This window comes from Xyrauchen texanus, chromosome 12 (genome assembly GCF_025860055.1).
Source record: "Xyrauchen texanus isolate HMW12.3.18 chromosome 12, RBS_HiC_50CHRs, whole genome shotgun sequence".
NCBI lineage: Eukaryota > Metazoa > Chordata > Actinopteri > Cypriniformes > Catostomidae > Xyrauchen > Xyrauchen texanus.
Genome location: NC_068287.1, coordinates 31,252,579 through 31,262,492, shown reverse-complemented (window position 1 = coordinate 31,262,492; position 9,914 = coordinate 31,252,579).

The window sequence follows — 9,914 nt, the reverse complement described above, 5'->3', positions numbered from 1 at the left end:
TCACGCACCTTACAGTCTAGCTGATCCCACAAAAGCTCAATGGGGTTAAGATCCATAACACTCTTTTCCAATTATCTGTTGTCCAATGTCTGTGTCTTTCTTTGCCAACTCTAACCTTTTCTTTTTGTTTTCTGTTTGAAAAGTGTCTTTTTCTTTGCAATTCTTCCCATAAGGCATGAACCCCTGAGTCTTCTCTTTACTGTTGTATATGAAACTGGTGTTGAGCGGGTAGAATTCAATGAAGCTGTCAGGTGAGGACATGAGGCATCTATTTCTCAAACCAGAATTTCTGATGTACTTATCCTCTTGTTTAATTGTACATCTGGCATTCCACATCTCTTTCTGTCCTTGTTAGAGCCAGTTGTCTTTTGTTTTTGAAGACTGTAGTGTACACCTTTGTATGAAATATTCAGTTCAATTTCAAGCATTGTATAGCCTTCTTTCCTCAAAACAATGATTGACTGACGAGTTTCTAGAGAAAGCTGTTTCTTTTTTGCCATTTTTGACCTAATATTGACCTTAAGACATGTCAGTCTATTGTATACTGTGACATCTCAAAAACAAACACAAAGACAATGTTAGCTTCATTTAACAAACCAAATAGCTTAAAACTGTGTTTGATATAAATGCATGTGATTTTCTTGTACCAAATAAGCAATTAAGCATGATAACTCAAGGATAAGGTGCTGGAGTGATGGCTGCTGGAAATGTTATGGCCTGTCTAGATTTGATCAAATCACTTTTTTCAAATAGTGTTGATGCAGTTTTTTTACATCAGTAATGTCCTTCTAAACGTTGTGATCAGTTGAATGCAACTTTGGTGAACTAAAGTACCAATTTCCTTCCGAAAGAGCAAAATCTGTACATTATTCCAAACTTTTGTCCGCTAATGTACATCTACATTAATTAGCTTGATTTAGTTTGTTACTGTATTCAATAACAAGTAATTTACTGTTATTAATAAGTGACATCACATAAATTACACATGTTGCAATGCATATTACAGTTAAATACTGTATTATTATATTGCGGTAATTTACGGGTCATTTTACAGTTATTTACCCCAAAATCTACAGTAAGGGTTAACATTGTGGGGGTGATACATTTTTCATACATATTCATATATACTGTATGTATATTTAACAAATAGGCCCTACTTACATTTTGAACTAAACTAATATAATTCTATGACATAATTTCCCCAGAAACAAGAGTGCTAAAACAAGTAAAATTTGAAAGCTAAAAAATCTATTTTATTCATGATTCCTTCAAGAGAAACTGCATTGCACATTTAGGTCCACCTATGGGAAGACCCAGATGATATGCAGCTACCCAACCACTGCACTCATCACAAGCAGTGCTATAATAGCAGCTTCCTCTGCATTTCTTTGTTGTCTTGTCTCACTGCTGCAGGCCCCTCACCTCACAATAAAATTCTCACTGCGGTCGCTTTGGAGGAGGAAGTGTCTAAACCTTCCTAAATACCAGCACTTTGAGAGATATGAATATTTACTATGCTGCGAGCCCACAACCTCCCGCGGACAAGCTGCTCCGATGTAAAAATGTAAAAGTGAGTGGGGTCTGTGTGCGAGGGCCAGAAGCAGCCACACTTCACACTGGCATCAATTACTGGGAGCAGTTTGCAAATAAACAAAGCTGCTGCCTCTTGTAAATTCTGTGCATAATTACGCACTGCAGATGCAAGGAGGGAGGCAATGAGTTGCAGGCAGACGTTATTTATCTCGTGAAGTCACTGGTGCTGCAGACAAGATGGAGATGATCAAATATTAAAGAGCAGCATATGGAGGTACTGGATTTTAGTAGGCCAAGAGCAATGCAGGGAAAGGGGAGAGCGAGAGAGAGATGGAGAGACAGAATGAGAAAGAAGGAGTGGGTGTAAGACAGATAAAGAGAGAGAGCCAGACAGAGAGGGAGGATGAGGAAGAAGTGAGTGTGAGAAAGATGGTGAGTGCGTGTGTGTGTGTAGGGGAATAAATGAGACAGAGAGAGAGAGAGAGAGAAAGTGGAGAAAAAAAGGCTAGATCACTTGCCGTGTCAAACCAGAGTCGACCTAGATGTCAGCTGTATAGAGAAGGGGCTTGTGAATACTGTATGTTTGGCCAGAGGAGTGTACAAGGGAGCTGGATGGATGTGATTGAGGAAGGGGAGCAGATCTCCTTCTCCTCATCCATTGTCATTACAAGCCATTCTCAATGCCCTGTATTTATGAGGCCAACACAGAGACCTAGCTTGTTAAAGGAATGCTCCAGGTTCAGTGCATGTTAAGCAACATAATAATTTTGACCCGTCCTTCCTTGATAATAATAAAACATTTTTACAGTTAGGCACTTACAAATGAAGAGAACGGGGCCAGTCCATAAACGTTAAAATACGCGGATACAAAAGTAGGGTTCAACAGGGCCCCGCGGGGTGAAATGCACTTTCTATTTTATTTTCTCCCAAAACGGCAACAAAAACTACCACAGTACTTTCCTTAACACCTGTTTGTACCTTACACTGCAAAATATTCCTGATCCATGAGCATTGTCTACAGTTTGAATTTAAAGTGATTTGATCTAATATTTAATCTTTTAAAATGTTGAAAATATATGTAGCAAATGAGAATCCCAGAAATACATTTTTTTGGACAAAAAGTTGACAAATTGTTCCCTAGAAATATTGTCCATACTTCAAAAATGATATTTGTTGCTTGTTCAGTAACCTTAGAAAAGCTGTTTTATTCTACATGGAGAGGGTCCACACATGGGGGCTGCCAGTGCCATGTTAGAATCACATGACCAGCCGAATACTGGACTAGCTTAATCTCAGTAACATCCTGTTATTTGACATTTCAACTCATTGATTAAATTAATCATGGCTGACTCTCTCATGATTTACTCACCTTTAAGCCATCCCAGATGTGTATGTCTTTCCTTTTTCAGCAGAACTGAAATTTAGATTTTTATAAGCACATTTCAGCTCTGTATGTCCATACAATGAAACCGAATGGGTGCCATTAGACTGCTGGCTATGTGACTGTCCAAACAGCATATTTAGGCAGCATAAAAGTAATCCACATGACTCCAGTCGATCAGTTACTGTCTACTGAAGCATATTGATATGTTTGTGTAAAAAATAAATTAATAATTAAAACTTTATTAACTTTTAAAAAATGCTTCCTGCTACTAGTCGACCCATCACAGAGCTGTTAGGAAATTTCAAATAGCAATACAGCGGTGGGAGGAAGCAACGATTTAACGTTAAATCATTTTTAATTATCAATTTGTTTCTTAAATAAATTTATCGATTTACTTCAGAAGACAGTCATTGATCGAGTCATGTGGATTACTTTTATGATGCCTAAATTTGCCATTTGGACCATCAAACAGCTAGCAGCTTCACGGCACCCATTCACTTTCATTGTCTGGACAAAAATAACTGAAATGTGTTAAAGGGGTCATGACATGGGTTTTTTATTGTATTATTATGTTCCCTTAGGTGCAATTATAGTATTAATATATTTTTTTTTAAGAAAAACTTTTAAAATCTAGTGATTTATGACCTTTTCCCACCCTGTTTCTCATCCTCTGATTCAAACAGTCTGTTTTGGGGGCGTTTTCCATTTAAGACTTCAGTGTTAACGCCCACTGTTATGATTGGCTAACGTCAGTGCCTATGTATCAATTATTGACGCTCCCAGCCAGAACAATATGCAAGTAAACTAAGTAAAAACACTGTGATTATTCATAATGAATGAAATTGCGCTTTAAAAAGTAGTTTAAAGTTTAAATAGATTACTACAGTTTGCGTCGTTGTTCCCAGAATAGTCGGCACGGACTTATCTTTGAGCAACAGTTTTCTGGCAAAGCCAGCATCATATTGAGATTTGTTCTCAAAACAGTCATCCTTAAAATGTACAGAACAAACGCTTAAGTTAACACTGCCGTGACTGGGACGTCCGCAAAAAATAAACTGCATCCATTTTTCCCTGACGCCTGGATCTTTCGGCAGCTTATTCAGAGGTTTTGTTTGACCACAGCCAGGAACAGCACATCTTTGTGGCATCGTAATTTTCCTATGCACAAGTAGTCTCTGTCAGAGCTCGCTGTCCATCGACTGAACACTTGTGAGGCGCACGGCGATACTGAAATGAGCGTAGTTGTCTTGCGCTTAAAGCGTAGTTATCTTGTGCTGGAGGCGGTCATATGCAAACGCTGGTACGTCACTTCTAACCGTCACGTCACTTCTAACCATGAATCCAGAACGAGCTGTATTTTGAGCTTGATTAAATAAATGATTCGTTTAGAATGGGGAGGACGTCTTAAAATATTAAACTTGCAGGACGTTTTAATGATACAAAGACCTCTTATATACCAAAAGATCAAGGCAAATTTGGTTTCTCATGTCATGACCCCTTTAATAAAAATCTTCACTTCAGTTCTGCTGAAGAAGGAAAGTCATACACATCTGGGATGGCTTAAAGGTGAGTAAATCATGAGAAAATTATAATTTTTGGGTGAACTAATCCTTTAATGTAGCATTGATGAATCTAGGCAAGGGATTTCCATTTCCAAGTATGCTTCGCATGGACTCTATAGGGAGAGTAAATGTTAAAATGAAGTGTTAATTTATATGTTCGTGGAATAAGTAAATCATGGCTGACTGTGAATACTGATTTTCTACAATGGCGTCTCTAACTGAAAACTGTTGTGTTTGAATGATGCTGTAAGTCCAAGGTGACAAAAACTTGCTGTAGTTAATTCAGTAATTGTTTCCTCATCAAAAAAGTTCAACTCCTAAAGACATGAATTGCAATTTTGCAGTATATGTAGGAAATGATGACCACTCACATTAAAATGAAGACTCCAGTCATATCAGTAACCTTATAAAAGCTGTTTTATTCTACATGGAGAGGTCCCGCACATGGGGGCTGCCATGTTAGAATCACATGACCAGCCGAACACTACTCGCTTATTCTCAGTAATCATCCTGTTATTTGACACTTTCACTCATTAATTAAAGTAATCATGGCTGACTGTGAATGCTAAATTTCTACAATGGCATCTGAAACTGAAAACTAATGATTTTAAATTATATTTAAATATATATAAGTCCAAGATAACACAAAGACAAAAGTTACTGTTCACCTCTAAGGTGTGCGTTTAGCTCCGTTGTACCCTATAGTAATATGCAAACAAAATACATGCTAACATGATTTTAGTGATAACATTGCTTACTAACATCATCTGGATAAGTTAATACAGGTTTGTACAAGCTTTTTACGACCCATTGCCTTACAATGGATTACTCTAATGCAAATTACTTAAGTACCTTACTGTAACCTCTTTTTTTTTTTTTTTTTTTTTTTAATTCGGGGTTCAAAACAAGTTAAGCTCAATTGGCAGCATTTGCAGGGGTATAAAGTAATTGAGTAACAATACTTAAGTATTATACTTAAGTTGAATTATTTTGGATTTGTACTTCACTCGAGTGCAATTTAAATGGAATACTTGTACTTTCAATTCATTACATTTCCAAATAATTTTTGTTTTGTTTTTACTCCTTACAATGTTAAACTTAAAAAGAACTCTAGATGTTTGCAGATTATTTTCTTTCCTCTTACTGGATTGAAGCCACCTTTTCACTGCATCCGAAAAATGACAGACCAGAGGTCAGTAATTTCAAATGGAGCGTCGAACGGCAGCTGTGTGCAGTTCTGTCCTTCTGCAGAGGCCGAATTTCTAATATGTTTGAGCTTCGGATGAATTGAAATATTTGTGCAACTAGACCATATGTGACCACCCAACTGAATTTGATGTATTCATATGAGCACGAAGTGAGATACACTGACGGTTTTTGTCCTAAACTTTATTCTACACCTGCTACTTCTACAGATTGGACAGTTATAAACTAAAACAAATTATAATTCACATTACAAATATATATATATATATATATATATATATATATATATATATATATATGTGAATTATATATATATATATATATAAACAAAAGGCTTTTGTAATTAAATGTGTGCATGTCATTTATTTCTACACTTGCCTTCATATTTAAATCATATCTATGAATTTCTACTCCCTATTTGATTAATTATTATTGTTGTTGTTGTTAGGCAACTATTAATTATAATATTAACTATAAAACCAGCAATGATAATGATGATAAAAATAAATATGACGGTCATCAGAGACAGTAAAAATGTGACTGCACAAACCAAACAAATTTAGCAATGTTTTCTTTCACACAATCTGTTCTCTTGGTTTCATTCTAGTTAGGAAAAATTATATATTTGTACTTTCACTCAGTATCCATAATTTCACTTAAGGATAATTTGAGTACTTTTTACACATCTGAGCATTTGTAGCATAATGTTGATTACAACAAAAAAATTATTTCAACTCGTCTCTACTTTTCTTTAAAAAAAAAAAAAAACAACTAATAATAATAATAATAATAAAAAAATAAATAAAAAAATCGAGGTTACATTGAGGTATTTACTACATTTGCATTAATTATTCTGTTAAAACAACATTTTACCACAACTGCTGTTGATTGAGCTTAACTTTATTGAATCTGAAACATTCACTACTTCATTCATGTCCATAACCAAAATAGAACAATATAACCCCCCTCCCCCCACCAAATATTCAGAGTAGAGGTCAACATGTGTTTTTCAATGGCTGATTCGTTAATTATATATTTGATCTGTCAAAATCTGAATAGACGGTAACATGCATCGCAATGACATTTTGAAAGAATGTTTCCTCAGTCGTTGATACTGAGACAAAACCTATGCTCACTTTATTTTTTCCAATAATACGTCGAAATAAAATTCTCAATTCTGTCCTTCTTGTTTTAGCTTCGGCCAGAACGTCGTCGCTATTTTTACACGCTGGTTACAAAGGATGTAATTCTTAGCATGACCAGCAGGTGGCGGTAGAAGACCGTACGGTAACAGTCATGAAACCAAACCAGCATTCGCGTGGAGCAATCGAGTCGGGCAGAAGGGAAAGACCTTGTAAAACCAAAAATAAATTACAATAGTGTTGATAAACTCCTTCCTTCCAACCAACATCCCCTACCAGCAACACCACACTATAGATAATAAAACAAATAGATCAGCATTTTCATCTCACGAGAGGGCATTTGTGGAAGAGTTGAATCAAGCTTAACATATGCTCCTCAAAAACATATGAATGATATTCTATTGTGTTAGTAAAACATTTTTATTTATTTATTTATTTTTCGCTTGCTTCGGGCTAGAAGAGTGCACCAAACTAAAGCATTGCTTAGAGAAATAAAATAAAAAATAATCATGTAATGGAAATGTCTTGATTCCATAAAGAAATGTATAAGTAATAATGTATATAAAAAAATAACGTATAATGTAAAAAAAAAAAGGTTTTAATAAAATCAAATAATGGAAGAAAAATATGACAATAAAATACAAATTTTTCTTAAAAGTCAGCATATTATCAGACCATGATAATCAGATTTTCCATGCTCATGTATTCCATGCATTTCTCAACGGAATCGTTGCTCACATTGTGAACTGCACAAATCAGATGCAAATCGCATGCATGAGATTTTATTAGATATGTGAGGACCATGATTTGTGACAAAACAAACTACACAAAAGCACATTGCAAGGTGCACATCTGTAGATTTCAAGAGGGTCTTAAGGTCTGTGCTCCAAACAATCAAAGTAGACTATATTAAGTGGATTTGTAACTTTGTATGTCTATGCACAAATACAATTATTTGCTAAAATGTGTTCCTACTACCAATGTTTTAAACCAAAACCCATGCCCTTGGGAGAAGCAAACATATGTTCTTTAACTTCACAAATAATATGAGTGATGATAGGTATAAAACAATGAATCTATTTATATATTTACAGCCAAGTCATATTTTTAGAGTTAGCATTGTGGGATCAGCAGATTCTGTATTCAAAAGCACATTTTAGACCTTACAGGAGTCTATATTTAATCGTTTTAAACTTCAAAGTAAAGTACATCTATCTGGATTAATTAAGTCCATAATTTCAACATTTACCACTTTCCATCTGTTCAGGTCTTTTTGTTTTGACAAGAATAATTGAAGGCGTGCAGAAGAGTGGCAGCTAGACATATTAAGGGTTAAAATCGTAGTATTAATGTAATTACAATGTAAAAACACTATCAATAATGGCAGAATCTACTGGTTATATTAGAAACCACATCGTTTTCATCAGCTCCTAAGGCACTGTGTTACATAAACTCACTGTATGGTGATGGTTCACAGAGGAATTCAAGAGGAGAGTATTTTCCTCTATACACTCAAAATTTAGGGAAACATTTTAACAATCAGAGGCAGTGCAATGAGTCATTCTTTACTTCTTTCTCATGCTTGTGTTTACCATGTGTGCACACTTGGCCTACTATTAACATCGCAAACTGAGCATGCAAACATTTTGAATAACAACATTTCCATTGCGTGTGTGTGTGTGTGTGTGTGTGTGTGTGTGTGTGTGCGCAAATTATGCAATTATATCCATATGCCTTTCCTAATACAGCTTTACACATATGCTCAAAATGTCTATAGGCTCTTTTGGGGAGATGCTACTCCACTTTGGTCTTTCAGCTAATCCGGTTTAATCAGTTTAGCTTTATAAAGATGAACCCATGTTCACCACTACAAGCATTTACAAATGTATTAACTGATATTATAGTTATGCACTATAGCTAAACTGCTAAAGTAAACAAAAAAATATATATATATATATCTTTTTACTTTTGGACACTATCCTGATAAAGTTCCCGACTTGGTCTTCTGCTGTTGTAGCCCATCTGCCTCAAGGTTCGACATGTTGAGCCTTCTGAGATGCTATTCTGCTCACTAGAATTGTACAGAGTGGTTGTTGGAGTTACTGTTGTCTTTCTGTAAGCTCTAGCCAATCTCCATTGACCTCTCTCATCAACAAGGCGTTTCTGCCTGCAGAACTACTGCTCACGGATGTTTTTTGGACTATGATGCCCTGATGCGAATCATGAACGTGGTTTCAATATAGCTGAAACAAAGGGGATAGCCACAATCTGCCAGCTGATTAACATTGTGGAGGATGAGAGTTTAAGTGATTTAATACCATTACAATGCATATGCAACCTATGGGGGGGACGAGTTCTTTCAATTAGTCAACCTCTCACTTAGACTCCGCAAAACATTTAATGTTACTTGAATTGATGATATTTTAGTACATCTTTATACTGTGGAAGGCTTTGTTTGGAAAATGTTACATATCATTTTGTTTTCTTTCCTAAGAAGGAAATAAGTGCATTTTAACAGGAAAATAAATATATATTGTGTAAAATTTCAGTACTTTCAACTTATTAACTATGAAATTTTTTTGCGAATAATCGTGATTAAAAATGTAACACTGACAGCACTAATATTAGTGCTGTCAGTGTTACATTTTTAATCACAAGGCGGCGGCGTGGTGCCGCCGCCTTGTGCCGCCCGCCCCGCAAGATGCCACCCTGGGTGACTGCCCATGTTGCCCATGCCTAAATCCGCCACTGCAACTAACCATGAGAAAAAGGCACTTATTTATTAAAAGATTTACACACAAGCAACTAAGAACAAACACATAGATGTTCACAATACATATGTCTGAAATTGTCTGTTTGGATCTTACATGGGTTTCAGTGAAATTGTTTACATACAGCTTGATCTGTTCATCACTGAATTTAGTTAAAGCAATACATAAATCACTCAGACTTTCATGAAGCAGGAGAAATTCCCGACTTTAAATAAACAATTACATGCATGTAGGTTGCATTGTAAGGCGGTACATGTATATTTAAGATATTAAATCGATGACTTCATAGCTAATGAATGTACTCTTTGAAATTAGA